This window comes from Myodes glareolus, chromosome 25 (genome assembly GCF_982192425.1).
Source record: "Myodes glareolus chromosome 25, mMyoGla1.1, whole genome shotgun sequence".
In the NCBI taxonomy this organism is placed as follows: domain Eukaryota; kingdom Metazoa; phylum Chordata; class Mammalia; order Rodentia; family Cricetidae; genus Myodes; species Myodes glareolus.
The window spans coordinates 42,912,233-42,938,516 of NC_142050.1; the positions used below are offsets into that span (position 1 = coordinate 42,912,233).

A 26,284-nucleotide genomic window follows, 5' to 3' on the forward strand; every position below is an offset into this window, starting at 1 on the left:
TATATTACCACTTTTGTCCTTTAATTGTAGTCCTCACTTGAGAATATACAGTGAGGTTCCGAGACAAATACCTTAGTCCTTTCCCAGAACAGCACTCCCAGTGACTTTTCTTCCTCCCAACGAGCCCCACTTCTAGAAGATTGCACCAATCAGATCACCACACTGAAGATCAAGCTTCAGACCCATGATCTGCTTGAATACAGACCTAATCAAAACAGTTATAAAAGGTAAGAAAAACACAATCACCTCAGTATATTAGAAATATTTACATATCATGAATGGTTTTATCTGGAAGCAGACATCTTATTTACCATTTTTGTTTCTATAAAAATGAAGTCCTGTATGTACACTATTAAACGTAACAACTAGCATGTTTAACATGGTTTGCATCATGTTTCCCAACAGTCCCATTTATGAAAACAAATCTTTATTTGTTCTATTTTGAACATTGTGAGTTTTTCATGCACTTTCTAGATATTGTATTTCCGGAGCCTCGCTTTGCTTTTGTTTCAGCGTTATTCCTGTAAAGCGGCGAATAGATATACAACACAGGAAGTGTTGGCAGGATGAAATAAGGTGATAGCTTGTTCTCTTCTTGCACAAGAACCATCCAGTCTCCTACATTTGATATCACATTGAGACAACCTGGAGTGCACAGAGAAATGTGATCCTAGAACAGGTAGCTTTTAAAGATGTTTCCTTATTTTCACAACAAGCTTTGAATGTGCATAGACCTGGCTCTGAGATTGGAGCCATTTCTCTCTTCTCATCTGAGCATACTGAAGTTTGTAGAACTTGTTCATATGGCTTTAAATTAGGATTTCAGTTAATTAATCAATACAAGCAGAAATTTATTAGCAAAGAATTCATGTACAAGATCACACGGAAAATGATTTTTATTTTCACTCACTTAACTAAATCAATATTTTCTGAGTGTCACAGTTTGCAAAATAAAGTAAAAAATATAGTGATACTTTGGTTATGATCTAACAAATAAAGCTTGCCTGAATATCAGAGTGCAAAACTAGCCAAACTAGCTAACCACACAGGCCAGTCATTAGTGGCACACACTTTTAATCCCAGCAGCAACACTAGTTAGGAATAGAGGTTGGGAGGTGATGGTGCATGCCTTCAAGACCAGCACTGTAGAGGAATATAAGATGGGGTGAGACAGGAACTTGTTCTCTTTTGGGTATGAAGATGTCATAGAGGTAAAAGCTCTTATTTGTTGGCTGCTTTGCTTCTCTGATATTTCAGCTTGAATCCCAATATTTGTCTCTTGAATCTTATTATTCGTGCAATAAAATTTATAAATAGTACTAGCAAAGAAAATAAAAGTCTTATCCAACAACGGACAAAGAGGAAAAAGGTTATATTGTTTAGAAGGCTTTCACATCTGTGGAAGACCAAATTTTAAAAGATTAAAATTAATTTCTTTTTCTAAATATCATAATTTTAGTGACTATAAATAAACAGTTCTAACATTTTTAAAAAATTAAAATATTAAAAATAATTAAAATATGTGTATGATCATAGTGAGTATTTTTAGGTTTTAATTGAAAATACAATTTAAAGATAATGACATATTAAATCAAATATAGGAAATAATAGATTGGTTTGAGCTAAATCAAATCAAAATTATAGATTACTTTGAGATTAAAAGCAAAAGCAAAATAAAAAGTGTCAATTTTCTGAGTACATGGAGTATTATTTCCACCTCATTAATTTGATTATCACAAAATCAGATGTGGGTTCTGAAGTCATTCTGGCATGGGAAACTTTCTCCCTTGTTTCATTTCCAAGTGACCTAAAGGTAAGTAGTTTATGACTTGTTTTTTAGAAAATTATAATTTCCCTCCAGACTTCTCTGAACCAAGATCTCAGTTTTAAATAAGTTCTTCCTAGATTTTTAATCTTCTATCTTTCAAAGAAAAAGTAGTGGATGTGGGATCAGCATGTTAAATGTTCCAATTGTCTTGAACAAGAGACTTGTAAAGAGGGCATGGTAAATTCCATTCATGGCCATCACAGCCACAAAAGCATGCAAATGCAATGTGGAATGCATGTTGAATTTCTGAATTTCACTGTGACCTTGAAAGAGAAAAAAAGTTAGAGAGCTCCCATCAAAGTCTTAACCATAGCGATGGGAAAGACAGGGCAAAGCCAGGATGACAGAGGTATTCTGCATATAACTCATACAGGTGGAAGAGTCATTTGTAATACCAACAATGAAGCTTTACAGTGGATTTTGTATTTTTATTATCAAATAGACTTTTTGCACTTATCTACCACCAAAAATAATGTTTTTTTTTAAATTTTCCACCCTTTGTTTTCCCCTCACACTTCCATCTGTCAAGACTTAGACTAATTCTTAGACTAAAGGCCAAAACCAAAATTAGTTCAGCGTTCTTATACATACACTATATCAAATATTAATCTGTGCTAACAAAAAGATGAATAATACAGCATTTTCATTTCTTGGCCAATTTGGCATGAAAGCTCTTTGAGTTAGGGAGTCTTTCTTTTTCTTAAGTTATTTTTCTTACTGTATGTATTTGCATGTATGGTCATTTACACACATGAGCGTGGGTACTTACGGAAACTAGACGTACGATTTCCTACTGCAGAAGTCCCTGGTTGTTGCTAGCAACCATACATGAGTGCCGGGAACTAAGCCTGTGACCCCTTCAAGAACAATAATGACTCTTACATACTGATTCATGTCTCCTATCCCAGACCCCTACAGAGTCCTTCTTTTGCAATGAAAACAATAAAATAAAATAAAAACCCTGTATGTTCAGTGAGATGGCTTAGTGTGTAAACGCCCTTGCCCTGCAAGGCCAGTGAGTTGAGTTTGATTCCTGGGAGCCATAAGAGGAGAGAAGTGATTTCTGAAGCTTGTCCTTTCACCTCCACATATGTGCATTACATGTATACTCCTGACACAAACACATCTGGAGGCACACACATGATGCCATACACACTTGTAGACATACATCCATCCATACATACATACATGTACACATAATCTTAATTTTTAAAATACTTTCAGGTTTTTTAAAGAAACACCATTTACGTGTAGATACATATGTTTTTAAATCTGGAAAGATGCATTCCATTGTTTTAGCATAGGTTGTGTACTTCTAGTTCTTGGAGTTTAGAAACCTAATAAGAATGAACCAGGGAGGACCATGTGAAAAGAACAAGAAAAATTGACCAAAAAAATCAGGCGAACTCTGATTGTCACACAGCCTAGATTCAGTGTGCCTGTTGTCACATTTTAGACCGTGTCACTGATAGCTAGCAAAATTTTCATGTAACAGACCTCTAATTTTAATTGTTTCCCTACAGCCCAGTATATCAGTGAGAACCCTGTAACTGCATGTAGCTTTAGATGCAGAGGACCTGGTCGGCACATTAAAAAAATGCTCTCTGTCACAGTGGAGAATTTTCTGGTCTAATATTTTGCTAACCACAAAACTCTGTTTTGTGGGCTTTGGTAAGACACCAGATATCTGATCAAAAATGTGAAAATAGTTAAATGAGTATATTAGTTTTTATTTACCTTTCAATTGCACTGAACCAATGTTAATTTATTATTTTGATAAATGTATTATATCTATGAAAAATGTTAATATAAGTGGAATTTTAAGGAAGAGTATATAGAAATGGCTAACTTTGAAAACTGCCTGAATACCTAACTCCTTTTTAAATGATAAAAGAAATATGGTAAGAAAAAAACAACAGCTAATACCTTGGAATTTTTCAAAACAAATGGAAATATAAAAGCCCAAGAAAAGGCACAAAAAATAAGGTTTTTTGGATATGTAACAGTGATGCAAACTTTTACCAAAGAACTTTTTCTAGCTAGAACATTGCAGTGGGGAGGTTGTTGTTTTTGTTTTGATTTGGGTTTCATTTGAGGTTGAATGGAAATATCTCGTTCTTGGTTTCAGTCTCAAAACTAAATATCTAAATTTGTGATTAGAACATCTACTAAACTCTCATTTGTTTTCATGGACTTTTCCCCCTCTTGTTGAAAACGCTGTATTTAATCTATTGTTTCAGCGATAGTGGCTATATCTGAGGGTAGTTCTCCACTAAATCTATCCTGAAGGCATCGATGAAAGAACTGGAGAATATCCTGAACTCAAAGGCAGGTAGCAATAAAGGGAACAAATTATAGATGGACAAGTTTTTAGATTTGGGAAATGAAAAAAAAAAAGCAGATTCTATTGACTGACTTATCAGCTCAGAGATTTGAAGAGAGAATGCCCTTGGAATCTGGTTGTGAGAATTCACTAATAATACTTGGGGAGGGGAGTTGTGGGCAGGTCAGTCAAGGTTAGTGTTACTATGCCAAATATTTCTGTATTTCTAATGTTCCGGGTGAGGTAGCACCAATGGACTCTGCATACTTAATGCTGTAGGCCTCCTGTGCATCTTCCAATTGAGCTTTCCTTCTTACGTCTGGGAGCACATTATTTGACCTGCAATCCATAGAGGTTTACCTAATGGTAAATAGATGGGATAAACAGCAGGTTCTTCTTGGCAAATAAAGTTATAGGGGTCCACTTGCATGCAGGTGTGAAGTATCCACTGGTGTTTAACAAAAGTGGTTTTCATATATATATATATATATATATATATATATATATATATATATATATATACTGATATACCGGCTGGACCTTAACATTGCAATTGATAGGGAAAATGGGATGTGATCTTTTGATATCTCTCCTTTGTTCTTACACAGTATTTTCATTTTTGAGACCATAAAACTCATAGTATAGTGGTGGCTCTGGAGAGCATGCAGTATGGATTCTAGCAGAGATAAGGAAAATGTATAAAAATGTTCAGTATTATATATGCATGTAAACAGCTAAAATAAAAAGCCCAAAGTAAAATCATGGGAGCAGTTTTCTTCTAGCATTCTGGAAACTTTAGGTAACATAAATCCATTAGTAATGAACTCAAAGGCTCTACTGCACCCACAGAAATGGTCTCTGATGGACCTGTGAATATCAACGTCCAGCAGAAAAAGGGCTCCAGCAAAGAGAAACCATAATCCAAATTACTTCTGGGATGGGACTTAAGAGAATGTTTTTGAAAACAAGATCAAAAGAATATGCTACTGACTTTAAAGCTTCTAAAGATAAATGACATCTGAAAACTGAGAGTTTCTAATTTTATGGTAAAGGTCTCCCTATTGGGAATAGTTTCTTTTCATATTACACTTGATCCAAAGTTTAAGTGTGAATAAAGTTGGTGAAGTTTATCTCTCTGTGATGCACTCCGTCTGCTCAGCATTCTCGGATATTTGAGTTTTACTGTTTTCCCTAAAGAATATCTTCTTCAAATAAACATGTTTTTGTAAATTAATTCTCTGATGATATAAAGTATCTCCATGTTCTGCCATGTACTTCAGAGATTAGTTGAAATGAAAATACACGTAAAAGGGTCTAGAATTGACACAAGCATCCCAATCTTCTGAAACTTCATGAAGTCTCTGCGGGCATTGTAGATGGTGGTGTTAACAGTTTGCTGATCATGAGGGTGAAGGATCAGACATTCACCTTTCATTCTGGATAATTTGGTGTCTCTTTCCAACCTTCAGAAAAGAGTCCTTGTGCCTGTAGGCTTAACTTGAAGTTTGCATGGTTATCCAATGAATAGTAAAAACTATTTAGATGGTAGGAAATTGCCCTGAATATATACATTCTTTTTTTTTATTTTTTTAGAACTTTTGAAATGCTATTTTAAACAGTCACAGATATGTTTGAGTAATATATATATATATATATATATATATATATATATATATATGCGTATACATAAAAGTATTTGACAATAAACAAATTTGGAAGAACACAGGAACATATTTCTCACAATGTATATGTATGAGTCAAAACTCAAGCATTATGATTTCTTCTCATTTTCCCTAGATTCTTAAAAGTGACTAATTCAGTCACCGTCCCCACGCAGTTCAGCAGCTAGCCTCGTGCACTGCCCTTCTGTTGCTCTAAAATCTCGACATCTTTCCAGGGCTGTGATGAATCAGGTGTGTGACAGGGGACACCGTTTGCTGATGGCAAATTAATTCCAAGAGTGCTGCCAGGTCGGACAGCACTGTCACATGCCTGTCAGTTTTATCCTTTGTGTTCTAACCTAAAGGATTTCAGTTTATTACCCCTATACAATTTCGTGTATGCTGATGACATATTATAGCCGCAAGGAGCTGTTAAAACACACCACGACAGGTAGATGCGTAAATCAAATCTTTGCCACCAAAAGCAGGAGCCCGGCAGATTAGAAGGGTGATGAATTTTAATATTAAACTTATGACAGCATGGACAGCCCTGCTGGCAGCCAACTCACAAAATTATTTTACTATAATCGTTCTGATTGAATCAGCTTTAGCCAAAATGTATTCACCAAACAGAGTAAGTCTGTCTGCGGGTACCATGCCACCATTGAATGCCTATTCTTCTTCTCATAGAAGAAAAGTCATATATTATTGAATGCATTCTTGTATGACTGCCAGGATACAAAATCAAATACTGCCTATACCATGCATACTACTATTGCAATGTAATATTTTCTCACATTGCAAGGTATAAAATTAGAACAACTGCCTTACATAAGATGCACAGCTACGAGGCCACTTATTTTATATGGCTAGCACTAAAAGTTGACATGGTCATAATGAAGACAATAAAATCTCATTTGGGATGAAGGGATCAAGGGAGAGATTTTCATCACTCTTTAAACTCAATACTTCAAGGGTATTTGGAGGGAAAAGACAGCCTTTTAATATTTATAGGACTCTTTGGTTCTATTCCTTTGAGCAAAATGTACATATGATGGTAATTTAAGGGCAAGGTAAGCTAGCCAAATAATGCAGGGTTTTATCAACCATATGCCATATGTCTCTTATTTTAGACAATAGGATGGCCATGTTGACTAAATATTAATTTTGAACTATTTTACATCAGACAGATGGCAGGTAGTACTATCTGAGGAATAAAAATGGTTGTGTATCCAGTTTCATTAAAATTATGAAAGTCTGACTGAAAATCTCTCATTTTTAATCTTTGGGATTTTCTAACTATAGCTTAATATGATTTCTGGCTTAATATGACTTCAAATGTATGTTACAGTACACAGAGATAGATTACCATTCATATTTCTATTGCTTACCAACAAATGTAGACTTTGAAGGCTCAATGCATTCTGAAGGGCATTTTTTATAGCTACATAATTGTAAAGTCACTTAATCCTCAGTGGCTCATGTGATAAAATGGAATGAATAATTGACTTCTTTACTAAAATGAACTTTGGATATAGAAACAAAAATGATATAAATGATTTTAGGCCATTCCCATCTCAAGTGAACAGATTAAGGGATTTATCTAACGTAATAAATTGGACAGGACCTCAGGCTCAAGACTATAGCATTGGTAACCAGGAATTTAGACAGGATGACATTAAGAGAGATAATTTAACATCCTAAAATGAATCCTTGAATGGCATGTTATTTGCTTAAATAAGTCTGTTGACCTTGTCGCCTCTAACTACAGGGTGTGGACCATATTATTAGGTTATATTTTCTTCTTTACTAAGATAGGATGGACAAAATTCTTTTACTTCAAGAATGCAAAGTGATGTTTTCAAATGTTTACAAATAGTGAAATTATCTCCACCTACCAAACCTATACATATGACCAGATAGTGACCATTTACTTTTGTGCTGAAAACACTCCATTAGCAACTTTAAAACCTAATTTGTTTTAATTTTATGTGTGTGCTGAGAGTTGTTGGTGAAATCACTTTACCAGACGTAAATGAGAACATCATGAGGTTGACAATAGATACGCATAAGGTCAACCTACCAGATGAGCAAACTTAATATCTGATGGAGAGAATCTCATGAAGCAAGGCTTATGAGACCATTGCCTATGAATAATTGCTTGTTTTGTCAGTAATTTTTCTCATGTGCCACTATATTGCTTCCCTAAAAACAGTTATTGGTATTTTCCCCACGGTCTGTGTGTTTATCTTGTGAAGACATTCCATCTCCTGGGCACACATATAGCTGTGGATGGTCACAAAATGGTTTCTGCTTAATCTGTATTCTGATGAATAGAAATAATACTAGGATACTTTTCATTACTCAGACTTACATAGGAAAGTAATAGTATTCTCAGTCACCAAGACAGCTAATTTTAGACTTCAGAAGAAATTCAAAGCTTACTGGTTGCCCCTGGAGATGAATACTCAAGGGTAAGTTCCCAGGTGTTTATTGCTGAATCAAGGTCAGTCATGAAGCAACTTTCCTCACCATAACCCCTAGTACTAATGAATTTTCTTGTAGGTACTGTTAACCTCAAGGTTTAGCCAACTAACTGATATTATTTAAGTCCTGAATTTCAATGCCGCTTTCTGTCTGGGAACTCTGACCACTTAGAGTTTCATCCACAGCCAACTGTTGCTCACAGGCTGGCCAGTGTGACATGCCTAGCCTCAGAGAGAGTGTGTGATTAGTATGGCTTTGTTTCTTATTGCTTACTCAAGAGGAGCTGTGTGACAGTGAAAATGTGATTCATGGTTGTACAGAGGCTTTGCTGTAGAAGGAGAGAAATGTGAGAGGTGTGTGTGTGTGTGTGTGTGTGTGTGTGTGCGCGCGCGAGTGCACACGTGTGTATGCTGTATGGAGTTGTAGTTGAATGTGCAGTGACAGAGAGAAGTGTGGAGAGATGTAGCTGAGTGGGTAGAGATATACAGAAGGTGTAGATGTACAGAAGAGAGATGTGTGTAAGTAGGAATGTATGTGAAGGAAGAAAAGCTATGGCTGTATGGGGAGTGCAACTGTGTGGAGAGAGATATTACTATGAAAAGAGGAAGAGGTGTGATGGTGTGTAGATGTGTGGAGAATATATAGAGAATGTGTGCAGAATGTAACTGTGTGAAAATAGATGTAACTATGTATAGAGAGCTGTATGTATGTAAAGAGAGATATCTAACTCTATTCAAGATATGTAACTATGTAGAGACAGAAATTTTCAGAAAGGGATTTTACAAGGTGAGTAAAAGAGAAAGTTACCATCAGAGAGTGTGTATTTCTTTAATTACCCTCAGATAGAGAAGAATTTTTCTAAGATACTCTGAAGGCATTGTTTATGCAATGTGGCACAGTTCTGGGAACTGACCTCCCCAGGCTGCAATTTGTGTGTTTGTGTTTATGTGTATAACTGTATAAGGGTGTCAGATCCCATGAAATTAGAGTTACAGACAGTTGTGAGTGTCATGGGGGTACTGGGAATAGAAGCCAGGTATTCATGTAGAACATCCAGTGTTCTTAACTGCTGGACCATTTCTCCAACCCTTCTATTAGCAACTTTTAAATAAACAAAGCTATTGTTGTTACTGTTGTTGTTAGCTCCAGTTTTCATGCTATTCCTGGTTACCATAACTTAACCATCTTGATTCTAAAATATATGCACTTTGACAAATATTTCCCTTCTTCTCCAAGTACCTAGTGATTACAAGTATCTTGTGATTAACAATCACAGCTTTATTCTCTGTTGCATTTGAATTTCACTTATTTTTTGATTCTATATCCAACTCATATCATGAAACATTTCTCTGTGTGTGTAGAATATCTCATTAATCATATTGTCCTCCTGATTTTCTTTTTTGCTACAAGAACAAGATCAAATTCATTTTTACAGTTGAGTAATATTCTACTCTGTGTATACTGTATGTTTTGCTATTCATCTGCTAGTGGAAACATAGGTTATTTTTACATTGTGGCTATTAGAAATGAATGCTTCAATTAACGTGGGAATGCAGTTTGTCTGTAACCATTTTACTTTCTTAGGCTGGATCCATGAAAGTGGCATCTCTAGGTCTCATTTAGTAATTTTAAAACTGCCTTTCTTGATAGGTGTTCCCATCAGCAATATAATTTGACTCCTTTAATATATATCCATATTTCATGCTTCTGTTAATTATTTAAGATCAGAGACTTGTAGTTCAGGCTAGCCTGGATCCCTCACTGGAATTGAGTTGGCTTCACATGCAAGGCAATTAACATTTGTTTCTTTCTTTCCTTTTTTAAATATTTATTTTTTTATTATGTATACAATATTCTGCCTACATGTATGCCTGAAGGCCAGAAGAGGGCACCAGACCTCATTATAGATGGTTGTGAGTCACCATGTGGTTGCTGGGAATCGAACTCAGGACCTTTGGAAGAGCAGGCAATGCTCTTAACCACTGAGCCATCTCTCCAGCCCTCAACATTTGTTTCTTTTGATTTCTTAAGAACAGAATTCCTGTCCCAAGTGATACTACATGGCAATTTGATTTGAATCTCAATGATGATACCAATATGTCTGTGTCATGATATAATACATTAAACTATTTTTAATATTAAACATGACCTCATATTCCTGCTCAGGCAACTGCACCTTGTTGTATCATCAAAACCTTATATTTTCCCAAACATAATGTCCATTAATATATCTATTTTTCTATAAAATTTACATTCCATTCCACATTATTTTAATTTTTCATTTTTGATTTATCAGATATATCCACAAAGAATATACCAGGGATACTTGAGATCATGGAAATATTGTGAAGTTTCTTTATTTGTTACTTGGTGGTATGGGTTGTTAATACTCACAGTACAAAAAAGTCATCCAAAAGTCTTCACTTAAGCATAACTAAAGCAGACACTTCAAATTGGTATCTATGTGGTTGATGGAGGAAGAGGAAATAGGTTAGATATGGTGTTTTGTAAAAGTAGAGGAATGGTAACTGAAGCTTTGATGTTTAAATTCACCAACTAGCAAGTGTTTACTTTATAAGTTATGTATAGGACACTACTACATTCTTGTCTCAGCCAAATACAATTATGTGGTGAGTTTCTAATAGTCTCTTTTAATGATGTCTATTTTTAAAATACAACAAATTAGCTATGAGATGCAATCAATAACCAAGAGATTCCACGTGGTCAAGTATAATAGAAATGATCCTTAGCAAAGTGAAATACATTTATCTTAGAAGGGTGGGCTCTGATTATCTCAGTTGTTCACTGTATACTCCAACACAGGAAAAATCAAAAGCCTTTGAAAGTCAGAAGGTAAAAGGTCAGTAGGTATTATGTCATGAGGTCTGGTTCCCAAAGAAAGATTACACTCTCACAAGTCTCATAGATGTAAGCTGATCCTTCAGGGATCCTCCACCTGTCTCAGCTTCTTTATGGGACAGCAGGTTTTGGGCAGTCACTTCTCCTTTCTCTTAGCTCATGTTCTTTAGACTCATTCATTCCAGAAGACTCCTCAAAAAGATGATTTTGACACATCATCTCATACCACCCTAGATGTCCTTCTCTTCAGTTGTGTCCTGTTGTTTTAGAGGTAGTTTGTGGGAACATAACTGAGACCAGGTCTATGAATGAAAAAGGTAACTGAGAATCTTCAATCCTTTACATAGCTTAACACAGAATATAAAATGGAATAAAAGAAAGCATATTCAACAAATGCTGCTGGCATACATATCAACATGTAGAGGAATGAAAATAGATCACTATCTATTGCCATGCAGAAAACTCAAGTCCAAATGGATCAAAGACCTTAACATAAAACCAACCACACTGAGCCTAATAGAAAAGAAAGAGGGAGCCATCGGTGATGAATGCCAGCACTTTCAAGGCAGAGAGAGGTCGATCTCCATGAGTTTCAGGCCAGCAGGTTTTCCGTGAGTTCGAGGTCAGCCTGGTCTACAAGAGCTAGATCAGGACAGGCTCCAAAGTTACAGAGTATCCCTGTCTTGAAATAATAATAATAATAATAATAATAATAATAATAATAATAATAATAATAGAGAGAAAGAGAAGAAGAAAGAGAGAGAGAGAGGAAGAACACTTGAATACATTAGCGCAGGAGACCACTTGCTAAATATAAACCCAATAGCACAGACACTGAGAGAAACAATTAATAAATGGGACCTTCTGGAACTGAGAAGCTTCTGTAAAGCAAAGGATATGGTCAACAAGACAAAGCAACAGTCTACAGAATGGGAAAAGATCTTCAACAACCCCACACAGATAGAAGGCTGATCTTCAAAATATACAAAGAACTCAAGAAATTGGTCATTGAAAGAACAAATGCGATTTTAAAAAGGAGAGCAGGAGGGAGTTCACACATAAACAGAGAAATCTCAACAAAGGAATCTAAAATAACTGAAAGACAATGAAGTAAATGATCAACATCAAAACAAATCTGCAGTTTCATCTTACACCTGTAAGAATGTCCAAGACCAAAACCACTGATAACAAATTATGCTGGAAAGGATGTGGAATAAAGGGAACACTCCTGCATTGTTGGTAGAAGTGCAAACAAGTACAGTTGCTTTGGATGGCAAGATGTTATTGCTTTGTTTTGTTTACCCCATTGTGTAAAGGTAGCACATTTTCCTTATCCATTCTTCAGTTGAGGGACACCTAGATTGTTTCCAGTTTCTGGCTATTGCAAATTATGCTCCTATGAACATAGTTGAGCAAATGCCCTGTGGTATGATTGTCATCATTTGGGTATATGTCCAAAAGTGATATTGCAGGGTCTTGAGGTAGGTAAATTCCCAATTTTCTGAGAAACCACCACACTGATTTCCAAAGAATGGAAATTTCATAAGTGTGAAATTTAATATTAGTGTCTTAAATTTGATTCTATTGGTCCACCTGTCTATGTTTATGCTAATAACATCTGTTTTCATTACTACAGCTGTATAATAAAACTTGAAGTCAGGGATGGTGATACCTCTGGATGTTCTTTTATTGCACAGGATTGTTTTGGCTATTCTGGCTTTTTGTTTTTCCATATGAAGCTGAATATTGTTCTTTTGAGGTCTGAGTTCAGTTTGACTTCTTCCTTTCTGATTTGTACATCCTTGGTTTCCTTTTGTTGTCTTATTGCTCTAGCTAGAACTTCAAGTATTATATTGAATAGATATGGAGAGAGTGTAATGCCTTGTCCTGTTTTTAATTTCAATGGAATTGCTTTGAGTTTCTCTCCATTTAAGTTGCTTTGAGTTTCTCTCCATTTAAGTTGACGTTGACTGTTGGCTGGTTGTATTTTTTTATTATATTTTATACATTCCTTGTATACCTGATCTCCTCAATATCTTTGTCATGAAGGGGTTTTAGATTTTCACAAAGGCTTTTTAATGAGATGATTACGTGTTTTTTCTCTTTCAGTATATTATATGGTAGATTTCAATTTCATTGACCAATTTTTGTATGTTGAACCATCCTTGCATCTCTGGAGGCCAACGTGATCATGTTGGATGGTTTTTTTGTTTTGTTTTGTTTTGCTGTGTTCTTTGATTTGATGTGTTGATATTTTATTGAGTATTTTGATGTCAATGTTCATGAGGGAGATTAGTCTGCATTTTTCTTTCTTTGTTGAGTATTTGTGTGGTTTGTATTTTGTGACTGTCAGGGTACCTATAGCCTTATAAAAAGAGTGTTACAGTGGTATTTCTATTGTGTGGAAAAATTTGAAGTATTGGTATTAGCTCTTCTTTGAAGTTTAGGTAGAAATCTGCACTGAAACCATCTAGCCTTGGGCTTTTTTTTGTTTTGGAGAATTTTGATGACTGTTTCTATTTCCTTGGGGTTATAGGTCTGTTTAAATTGATTACCTAGTCTTGATTTCATTTTAGTATGCGGTACCTATCCATAAAATTGTCTATTCTTTTTGATATTTCAATTTTTTGGAGTGCAGGTTTTTGTTTGCCTTTTCCTCCACTTATTTAAGGAAATTTTTAAAATCTTCTTTTAGGACCTCTATCATCTTCATAAAATTATTTTCAAGGTCATTTCCTTCTGCTTCATCTGTGTTGTGCTGGTCAGGTCTAGCTGATGTAGGATCACTATTTTCTAGTGGTGCCATTAATTCTTTGTGATGTTGAATATATTCTTTCTTTTCCATCTTTTTTTTGTTCCTCCAATTAGTGAAGGTAGAGCCTCAGCCTCTGGGACCCCACTTCCTCCATCAGTGCAGATGGGACCTGTGGTTCCAGTTGTCACTGATGCTGTCCCTCCAGGTGCAGTTGGTGCTGGTAGGTTTGGTGGTTGCTGGTGCAGAGATAGATTTTTTTGGGGATGGGCGCAGGATCAAGATTGTTTTATTTTGTAAGGATTACTAAGAAAACTAAACAGAAGAAACCATTCTAAAGATTTATATATTTATAATATTGGAAACATCAGGAAATTAATTCCCTAAAGTGAAATTTAAATTAATTATATTGTCTTAAATATTTTTAGAGGGGTAATTACCTCCAAATGACCTGAAAATGTGTGCTCTTTTTAGTGACTTTGAACCACATAGCTTAAAAATATATATAAACGTTCAAACAGCAAAGACATATAGTTCAATTATTTGTATTTATCGCTTATTATTGCTTGCAATAAGGTGGATATGACAAGTGATGCATTAGAGGAGAAAAACCTGCTAGAATTAGACACACTAAGTTCTGGCTTTATAGGTGTCTATGTGATTTGTTGCTAATTCTTATTTTAGTACTGCTATGCTTCAGTGAGTTTATTATGCTTATAGTTACTTTCAGGATAAAATAGCACTTTCTTATTACTCTGAATTTGTTAAAACATCAGTGCTTTTGTTAGATTTTTTAAGAATTTATGTTATTGTGCTGGATTTGTTTATTTTTTTTTCTTAAGACAAAATCTCAGTATGTAACCTTGGCTAGCCAGGAGTTAAGTAAGCCAGGATGGTCTCAAACTATCATAGAGAATTGCACTCCTCTGTTTCACCAGTGATGGAATTCCAGGTGTGCACCAACATGCCTTGAAAACTGTAATTTCATAATTCTTATTTCAGTTCCCCTTGCACACAGCTCCCTACCTCAGATAAAATGAAACAACCTTAAGGTAATAAATTTGTGATAAAATATTACCTACTTCTTATTTGCTTATGTTGAGGCTACTGAAACTGAAAACCTGCTTCTCCCATCAGCAGATGATAACACACAGGGATGAGTAACATCATACTCTGTTTCTCCGTTCTTTTAGAGAGGACTTCCTTGGTTTGTCTCATTGTTATACTGGAAGTCCTAAATGAATGATATGCTTTTCTCAACACAGTAGGTTTGCTGTAATGATCTTTAAGAAGACAAAAACAGCTACAGTAACTTCATAGAGATACTTACATATGCTTTGTAAAACTTTAACCTGTCTGTCAGAGTGTTTGGGAGAGGTGTGTACAGTCTGATTAAGCACTGTATCATTTAAACAAGCTAAAAAACACCATGTGCTATTCCAATTATGTGTGCAACTCTATATATAGCACTTAAAATAAACTTTTCTTAGGCTCTTAAACTTTCATAAAATATTAATCAACAACTAACATGAATGTTTGAAAGAAAGACTAGGATTTGGTGATAGTTTCAGAAACACCTAACTGTGATTTCTTAAAGCATCTGTAGTGACATAATCATCATAAATTTTCTGAAATAGTTTGCAATTTTTAATTTACAGTTAATACAGAATTCTTTCATTTCATTATATTAATAAATGTGCTGGGTTTTATCACACATTTACTGAAACTGTAAGCTTTTCCAAAGCAGACAGTCTTTTGCATTTTCACATATGGGTAGAGGCATAAATCAGGCAAAGCACCATTATGTGAAATGGAAGTATTTCTTTTCTAAATCTAAAATCATAAATATTAAAATATTTATACAAATATGAAATTGTAAAAGAAATACAAAGTGCAGTATTCCTCTATGGAAATACTTTCGGTTTTTTAACCCTTTCCCATTTATTTACCCATTTGTTTGTGGGTATGTGTGTTCCTGTGTAGGATCCTGCATGCCTTGTGAAGTTGAAGATTAATTTCAGGAGTTGGTTCTTTTCTTCTACAATGTGGGGCTTGGAAGGAAAACTCTTTTACCCTTGGTACAGCTTATAGTCCCAACTTTCAGATTCTTGCAATGATATCCTTTGTAGTAACATCTCCACTCTAGCAGCCAGATGAAGAACATGTTTTAGATGACAATGTCACCCTGTCAGCACAGACAGAAACCAGTCAAATCCAGGCTCTAAATGCCTTTGCTGGAGTTCAAACTCGAACATATTATCTGTACCAAATTAAATTGTTCCCAACTGTGACAAATATTTGATATTCAAGGAGATAATTTCATAAAGTAGAGGATATTTATTTCAGAAATATAATTGAATTCAAATTGGTTCCTTGTCTACATTTTAGCTTGACATTTCAAACAAACCTTATTACACAAGGTTAGCACTCACAATGCACAATTTCCCTTGAACTCCTATTTGTTTGACTCTACCTGGTACATAAGCACCTGATTCTAGCAGTTATAAACCTTGAAGTCACTAAGAGAAAAACATAATAAAATAACTAAAATATTATGCAAAAATAATGTCAATAATTATAAATATGAAAATCAGTCATTAATTACATTGGAATGAAATATTAGATTGTCTGGAGAACAATCTGCATGAAATGTAAGAATGCAAGGTCAGGAAATAGTTGCTTCTCCATTTTTATTCTTAATGCTACTAATTGAACCGAATTTAAAATCAACAAAACTCTGTTCTGTTAAGAAATCCAGACATGTAGCCTACTGAACTGGATCATGACTAGGTATTATGGATTTGCTAAAGACCAGATGTTGAACATGAAGCTGGCAAATGACCCAAGACCACAGACAATCTTAACACAGTGTTTCTCTTTTATTTCATGTAGTATTATACTAAAAGTTTTTCCATCATAGAAATTTAATAACACATTTCTTTCCTTCTGTAGTTTATAAGATTGCAAAAGTCAAATGAAGCAAAGTACCATACTAGAGTGTGTCCTTAAGTGGATATTAGAATACTCTGTTTAATTAGAAACAGTTTTTCAAAATACAACTAATAGTGAAATCTCTGGACTCTTTAGTCTGTCCCCAGTTCCTAAACAACAATGAATAAAGGCAAGGTGGAGGTAAAATTTCCATTGTTATTACATTAGAAAATGCTATATAAGAAAGAGAGAACACACACACACACTTCACACCCACAGAAATCCTGAGATGTCTAAAGTGCTGAAAGCCACATTATTTCTAGCAAGACCAGCATGTTGCCTCCAACCCAGTCATTTGCCTTTCCTACTCCATCTACTTTTTTTTCTTTTTTTTTTCCATCTACTTTCAATGAGCCGTTTCAAACATTAGTTTTTCTCACTAAACTTTCTCAAAATACCTGTCAGTCACTAAGTGTACAAATGGGAAAGCTGGAAATAAAAAAATGGAATTCATCTTTTTTACTCTGCAATGCTAAAAGGTAGAAGACGTTTTTAGCAGTGTAGCACTGTCTGGAAGCAGAGTAAGGAATCCTGAGTGAGACCTCCAGTAGTTCTGAAGTCACAATTCCACTCTACTGAGAGTATCGCCTATTTGTTGATGACATGAGGTATCCTACAGACGAAATGGTGATGTATCCTTACTTGAAGAGTTCATCAATGTGCTGAGGTTATAAAAAATGAGTAAGGTAAGAACAGGGGTTACTGTGACTTGGGAGAAAATATTAATGAGAGAGAGAGATAGTTAGGGATAAACACAAGAGAAGGACAATGGTTAGTTCAAGACTAACAGACTTAGCTTCTCATTTAGGCCATGAAAGATAGAAAAATTTGTTTGGTTTTAACTTTCTGCAATCCCTTTGTGAAAAATAACCATAAATCATCTCATTCCAAACTCACGGAACCAACCCGTAACATTCATAGAATTTGTTTGCTCTATAGGTGTGGACTTAATGCTGTATCAGAAGTTCAAGTTTAACCAATTTTCTGTATTAGCATACAGTGAATTCATCATAAATAAGAGAAAGAAAACAGTTTTGATTTCTCATAGCTTATTGCCACCACTTTGTAAGACTTGGACTTTCAAAGCCAGGAGAAATATTGCAGAGTACACAATAACTGGAACCATGATATAATAAAGATTCAAAGACTGACAAGATGATCCCCATGGTCCCTTTGTTCATGGGCTACATTCAGAGATCTACGATTCAAGAGTTAGACTGAGTCCTGTCTTTAAAACAGAAAGTGGAGGACTTATGTCCAGTCTGGGTTTCTTGGCTACCTTTAAGAAATTTATTGATTCCTTCCATTTTTTGTCTTTTCCTCAAGTTATTGAAAGGAATTTTTCATTTCCTTTTTAAAGGTCTCTATCATCTTAATAAAGTTCTTTTTATGGTTGATTCTTCTGGCTTCTTCCGTGTTTGGCTGTTCAGGTCTTGTTGCTGTAGAACCGTTTCGTTCTGGGACTATGTTCTTTAATATGTTTAATGCATTCTTGCCCAGGCACCTTCTCAGTTCTTCCTCCAATCTCTGAAGGCAGATCTGTACTTCTTGATCTGATCAAAGCAGTCAATATCTGCGTTTCAGGGAGCTGCTGAGGACACAGGGAATGGGTGGGTCTCATGTCAAATATGAATTGACTTCAGAATATATTTTAGAAAAGCCAGATACTCCAACTCCATGGTGTTAGTCATGATTCTTGTTTAAGGCAAAATAATTTCAGTGTTATCAGCTAAAGTAGTCTGAATTTTAACTGAAAAAGTTTATTTACTCTTAAGATTGTTTTAAATAAATTCATGACAAAAATATTTCAACTCTAAATTACTTTTAGAATTAGATCAATTAAATGTTTATTGACTTAGAAATCTGTTCATAAACATAAAAATCCCTACACCATTTTCTTTTGTATTAAATTCCTTTATGCAAACAGTTTTTAAAAAACAGTTTTTCTATTGAATTAATCATTTTATTTTTAATGACAAAAAACTTTCTTCCTTTTTCTTATTTAATTACACTTTGTTTTATTACCCTTTAAATATGAATGATTACAAATTATTTTACCATAGACGTAAGTATTATTTTAGTTCTTTGAAATTGAAGACTAATATGGAGACACTTAAAAATACATAAGAATACATACACATTATCAGTAAAATACATAGTAGCTGCAATGGAGTTTGCAGTTATTCAGTTGATGTGGCCTTTAAAATAATAAAGATAACAAATAATTCTCCATTAGAAAAGTTATTTATCTATATCATAACTTATTGAAAAATTGAGAAAGAAATGTTTAATTTAATTATGATTTCAAGTTGTGATTTAATAATTACAATATGAACTGCACATGTTTAAAGTATGGTTATCATATCAGAGAAAACTAGCATGAAACTGTAAAGTTCCTTTTATTTATTGTCAGTTTAATTAAGGAAAGGAAAGAGTTGGAGGGAAGAGAAGAAAGGGTTGGAGAGGGGAAGGGCCATAACAGAGATGAGATAAGAGAGAAGATGGAAGAAAGATGCTTAGCTGGAATCTGGCACCCTTAAACCCCTAATGCTATGCATTTACATTAGGTGAGAATATATATGAAAAATATCCCATCTTCATTAGTGTCTTCTTACTGATTAAAAACATATTTACAATCCATGGAAGATAAACTCAGTGATTCAACTTAGACAATACAAATATTTCTTCCAACTCTGGGAGACTGGTGCCAAGATCTGTCAGGATGCCCAAATATGAAGATGTCCACATTTTTTCTCTAAAACTCACACACACACACACACACACACACACACACACGCACATACACACACACACACACGCACACGCACACACACACTCTTTCCCCTCTTGGTTTAAATAACATTGACATTACTCAAAACAGCTAATACAAGGTTATTCTGTGTAGTCACCATAATGCATTATTTAGTACATAATTACAAGCAATAATAGTCTTTGGGTTCAATACAGAAGCAAGGTTGTTCATCATTTTATTTGCAGTTTTGATTTAAATCTGCTACATATTTGTCGAGAATAATATATCTAAAGCTTCTACATATGTATACCCTTTATCTTCTTGTGGAAGAAATGTTCAACACTATAAGGAAGAATAGTTTTTGTCTATGGTTTGCTAATTACTTATGTGATCTTGAGTAAAGACCTCATTTGCTGTGATATTTAGGTATTTGAAACTATACTATATGTGTTTGTTCTACTGTTCACAGGACTGTAAAAAGATTTCAATGAAATTGTGCTTTGAAACTATGTAAAAATAAAATATATATGTTCTCACAAATACAGGCATATTTATTCTGTTTGTTTTCTTGCTCTTAAGGAATTATAAAACATACATTTGTTGAATATGTGACTTTCCTCAGATTCTGTTTTAAATCATTAAAGACAAAAGAATTGATCCTTGTCTTGGGGCATGTTCCAATATACTCGTACCCAGGTGATGTCAGTGGCGAAAAGGCAAACTAGGAAAAATATAAATGACATCAATTTATATCTGGAGAGTTGCGGTTGAACAGTGGATTGCTCAGCCACTGGTGTTTCTAACTCTAGTAGGCACATGTCTAAAGAGCTGGATCTTTTGTTAATTTGTTTTATATGCAAATATACAATTTAAGTAGCTTGTGATTTCTGATTATTTGCTACTTTATGCACTTTTTTTCTGGACACAACAAAGAAAATTGACTTATCAACTCTTATTCTTCCTTCTTTCCTTCATTCTTCCTTCTCATAAAAAGAAAAGCATTTCATAAGACAGATTCAAGAAAGGTAATTTACATGTGCAAAAGATAGATTTTATTTGAGGCAAAACACAATTGTTTTATTTATTTGATTTATATCTAATTATGTGACCAATGGGGGGTGATGCTGATTGTGCCGCATATCTCAAGTAAATGTTATTTAACAACGTGGTGCTCCAACAACACATGAGCAACCTTCTCATGATTATTTCATCCAAGACCAGGAAACCCCATGGTGTCAGCTTTGCATTATTTAAAATGAGTTCATCACATATTTTCAAAAAGTCTCTGGTGATAAGTCCAGCGTATCTGAATTGTGAGGCTAAAGCTACCCCATAACTTGTAGATATCATGTAGATAAACTTTATAGAGCACATAAATAAAAGGGTGTGTGTATATGTGTGTGTGCTGTTTCTTACTTAATATTCTCGGTTAAGTTAATAAGTAGAGACTATGATCATGTTAACTTAGAAAAACTAGCACCGTTATTTATTTTCAATCATTCTTTTATTTTACAATATATTTTTGGCTCCTGTCTTACTGAAAAAGATGTCATCTTACTTTGTTAGTTTTACAGTTATGTTCTGCGTGCGTGAGTGTGTGTGTGTGTGAGAGAGAGAGAGAGAGAGTGTGTGTATACATGCACATGCATGTGTATGTTTGCTTTAATGTGGAAGTCTAAGGATAATTGTGGAGTTATTTTCTCTTCCCACCGTAGGTATAGCAGAGATCAAACTCATGTCCTCAGGCCTGAGAATATTTGCCTGTATTTTCTGAGCCATCTTGGTCCCCTTTTAATATGTTTTAAGGCAGATCTCATGTATTCCAGGCTTCTCTCTATCTTCTTATGTTATAAAATGAAGTTTTATTTTCAACTCTTGGCCTCCCAGCTTCTGTTCCTCAGATTCTAGAATTACAGGCATGATTTACCATGTCTGGATGTATATGAAGTTTTTAAGTGAGGCCATCATATGATATGAATTTGACAGGAGGACAAATGTGTTCATCAAATGATCTCTTTTTTCTTTTTTACTTTCTTTATTCCCTCCTCAAAGAACTTGGTACTCTGACATATATTCCCAAAGACAACATCAAAACCTGATGCCTTGATTTTCCTACTCACTGCAAAAAAAAGAAATGAACGATTCTCACCAAAAAAGAAAAAAGAAAGAAAGAAATCCATCGGGGAATCAAGAAATCTATACATACATACACATGAATAAGCAAATCTATGTTCAATGCACACATGTATACATATGAAATTCAAGAGGATCCTATTTTCTATTCAACCCAATTTCTAGACATCACGTGTAAGCCAGATTCTACCCTTACTGTTAGAAAGTGTTCAACAGCAGATTCTATACTGTAAAAAGAATTTCTACTAGACTTGTAACCATAGAAATAATTACATTCCTAGAGTCTAACCTATAAGATGGGGCCTCCTACTGCTTATCTGCTAATGACAGAACCTTTAAATTGTGCCCTTATACCTTCTGACCCCATTGCTTCGTAATTAATAGCCTCTGAGCAATTCTTGTTAGTTTGGGAAATAAAAAGGTGTTCCTTTCCCCCTCCCATGTTCAACTACTAGAACATTCTGTCCCACAATACAAGAGAAGGAATAGACTGGAATGCCTGTGAGGTTCAGCTGAGAATGTGCAAGAAAATATATTAAGTATTTTTATAATGGCCAGATATGATTGTAATTAGGAACTGGCAGCTCTGAATTAAGTCTTTGAATGATATATTGCCATTTTAAAGTGTTTTTTGAATGTACTGAAAGTAGCTATTTCTAAGATAGAAATATATGAGAGTCACCTCAACATGAGTTCTTTGGCCTATATTGTGGAAGGGAACAAGATTCAATGGCAATTATTATGAGAGAAAATTTAAATAGATGTATGTGGCCATTTACTGTGAGTCCATGTATGTATATGTACATGATACACATTAATTTGTCTATTATTGGATAGGTGCATATGTCCATTTCTATGTGTAAGTGTATTTCCTTGTATACCTGTGTGTTTTTGTGTATGTTACTGTGCATGCACACATATGTACTTTTTTATGAAGATCAGAGTACAGCCTCACATGTTGCTTCTCTATGATATCCATCCTGATTTTTGATACATTATCTGACTGGGATCTGAAGCTTGAACTGTGTAGGCTGACTGGCCAGCAAGTTCAAGCAATCTGCCTGTCTCTGCCTCTCAGCATGAGTACATTCATGTGCTATAACATCTAGCTATTTGTTGAAAGTTCTTGGGATTAAACCCAGGCCCTCAAATTTAAAACAACAAGTATTTTACTGATTGAGTTCTTTAGTCTCAACAATTAAATTTATAACCTTATTCAACTTATCCTTACTGCACAATGAGATTTCCTGTTGATACGGACGTATGACTAGAGGTATTGTTTCCTTACACCAGTGATTCATGTAGATAAAAGGCAGAGAGAAGAGGGAGGGAGGAGGAAGAGAGCCTTCCAACCTGTACAGTGCAACACAGTAGTCTTTGGTACTTTTCCCATGGGTAAGGCAAACCATGTGACACATGAACTTTTTATTAGGATGACACCCAGGAAGACCAGCAGCTGTGAGTCACTAAAATCACACCTGGCAGGCAGCTGTCATTAGTCTTTTCTTGTTGTGCCTGGTTTCAATTAAAAAGACCATTTTGCGATTAAAAGAATCTAGAGTCCCATTTATTTTGCCTATACCACACGAAGAATTCTTTATTTAGAAGGATGATCCCATAATTTGGTAAGAATAGAATTTTCTAAAGGGCATGTGTGATACTGGGCAGAATGCCTTTGCAATAGAGCATACATAAGGCATGGCTTACTGTTTAAAAGGATATGACGAATATTTTTGTTATCTTTTGATGTGACCACACTAGACATTTGGAAGACACCTCAGGAGTCTTCTTATAAAGCAGCTTGCTCTGCACTCCGGAAGCAAATCTGAGGACTGTAAGCTTCCTAGTTCATACCTCAGACCTTAACCTGCTCATCTGTAGAAATAAAGCCTTTCAATTCCTCAACCTCTAGTCTATCTAGATTCACAAGGCTGTAATCCTCATTCTTGGATATTTTGAAATCAATGCACATTCTAATGAGCAAGCAGCATATTGTCCTTTACGACTTTAGGGCAAGCTCTTGTTCACTGGCAGATTGTCATAACTAGTCACAGCTGCCACTCAATAGAATGTGAAAATTGCTTTAGGGCTTTCTGTGTGTTTGGTAGGCTTTTAGGACACCATAATAATTTTATGTATCATTCGATTTCTTCTTTCCTAACATATTGTGTCATTTACATAGTTCAATAAATAACATACATATATTAATTCTGATACTGTACTACTGAAATATTCTGTAAGCCAAACTATGGTCATCTTCAGGAATTCTAGTTCTGCTTGCAAAAGATCATCACATGACTGTTTACTTCCCTATAAAAGAGGGAACATTAAGACTCATTAGACCCTCCTTTGAATATCCACTCCCTCGCCAGTCATATGCAATTCTACTTTAATTGTGCTTTACCTCTGAGTCTCAGGAGAGGGTCAGCAAGATAATGGTATGGAAGAACTAGAGAAGTGTGCTGTGCGTCTATGGAATAAATACCCTTCCTGCTGAGGCCTTCTGAGTGGAGCATCCACTCACCTGTAAGAAAGCACAACAAACTCAGAAGTTCCCCCCAAACCATGATGTTTGGAGGAATCACACTTTGGTTGGTTGTTTGGACTCTTAACAAGACACTGCTTTCATTCCCCAACCCGGGAAGGACTATTGATAACAAGAATAGCTTATGACATGTGATTCTGTGAAAAGTATTCCCAGTGCTTTATAAGGTATTTTCTACAAATGTATGTGCAGAATCTCGTGTTAGTGTGAGCATATGAGGCCTGCAGCTGTTTAAGAATTGATATTTGCAATGAATTCTTTCCCTTTTCTCTGTAATATAGTCTGCTTGGTGTCTTTGATATACAGCTGTAAATGGGTATTTCTTTACCTGCTTAAGAATCCAGAGTGATCCTGGGATAGTGTTCAAGACTTGCACTTGGGATAAGGTCAACACAGTGCAAGAAGAATTCTACTGGCTTCTAGAATCTTTATGCCCATCTTTTAGTTCCCAGACATAATCTGAGCTCCAGTTATTCCGACCTACTTTTAGGTGTCTGGATTTCTTATTTCTTTCCTAGTGGGACATCTCTAAACACGTCTGTCTTCTGTGACAGGGATACCCATTTCTTCCCTGGGTCACAGAACGTTCCCTTTCCAAGGAGTACAGCAAGTGCATGCGACTCTCAATGAAGGTTATTAGCATCTCCTAAAGGCAATAGTATATTTGACCACAATGGAATAAGAAAAAATCTTAATCAACTACCCTGTGTCTAATTAACCACTGTTGCTATATAAAAGTCTTTAAGATGAATTAAAAAAAATAGGATGCAACCACAATAATATTGCTTTATTGTTGAATATATATTATGAGGGAAGTCCAAATATTACTGGAATTTAGAAAAGATGAGCACAGATTTTGGAGATGATTTATTTTGATGTCATTTCTATCTAAACATTTACAAATTGTGTTGGCCAAAGGACCTTCCACCTAGAAAGGTATCTTTACAGTTCTCTTGAGTGATGGCCAAGAACCAAACTGTATGATCTTACATCCCAACTGAGGCAAAGCAGCTTGACTTCCTTTTAGAGGCCTAAATCAAATTTGAAAGTCACAGATGTTTTCTTTTGGAATGACTGCATGTTGTGACATTAACAGGAATTCTCAGGGGGATTTTTTAATTTCGAGGAAATTGGTTGACAACAAATGAATCCTTTTAGTTTGTAGTGACCCTTGCCCTTTAGCAACTAACATGAGAGAGTGATTCTCCTCTTCATGGCGAAATAAAATGGTGAGTCATCTCTGGACGGTACACACTTGCCAGACACAACATCCATTACTCTTTCTCCTTTGCTTTTAGTTAAATTGCACAGAGTACCGTAGAAAATTATTACATAGCACCACGACCTTTAAGACTGGCTCAGCAGCCTATGTTAATTACAAATGTGTCAATATTTTCTACAAACTATTCTTGGTTTTGAATGAGGAGAAAAGGGTGCAAACTGTAAAACATAAAAGACCCTAAAATATCTGTGGAATTAAAATGACATATTAACTACATTTCTTTTCAAGGTGTGTAATAGTGCAACTTCGGTCACTTTTCATTTCTGTCTCAATCTTGGTTTATTTTCAGATGAACTAAATCCACTTCTTCAGGATTCAAGTGCTCACGGTACGAGGTAAATTAACTCTTCCAGGGCTCAGAGGCACCAATTAATGCCCCAGAGGAGGTAAATTACTAAATGGTACCCTGCTGCTCTGGAAGACTGAAATTGCCTCAAATGGGTTTGTGGCTTCATGACAGGGACTAGCTTACTCTCAGTGCACTGTAGGACAGCATCCATTCTTGAATGGGGAATTGGATTTGAGCTGATCATCAAGCTAAGGGATCAGAAATAAAAGATATAATAGTCATGATTAGGCAATCATATAAATGCCTGTAACCAAAATTCAAAAGATAGCGACAAAACACCAGAGCAGACTGTCAGCTCCTGTTACATACATAAACCTTTGTG

At 35.2% G+C, this 26,284-nt stretch overlaps 1 protein-coding gene across 1 annotated transcript in view; it reads left to right on the forward strand.

Annotated features, from left to right (window-relative positions):
• Cntnap2 (contactin associated protein 2) overlaps positions 1–26,284 on the forward strand; it is a 2,060,022-nt gene that overhangs the window by 170,081 nt on the left and 1,863,657 nt on the right. The window lies entirely within an intron of this gene.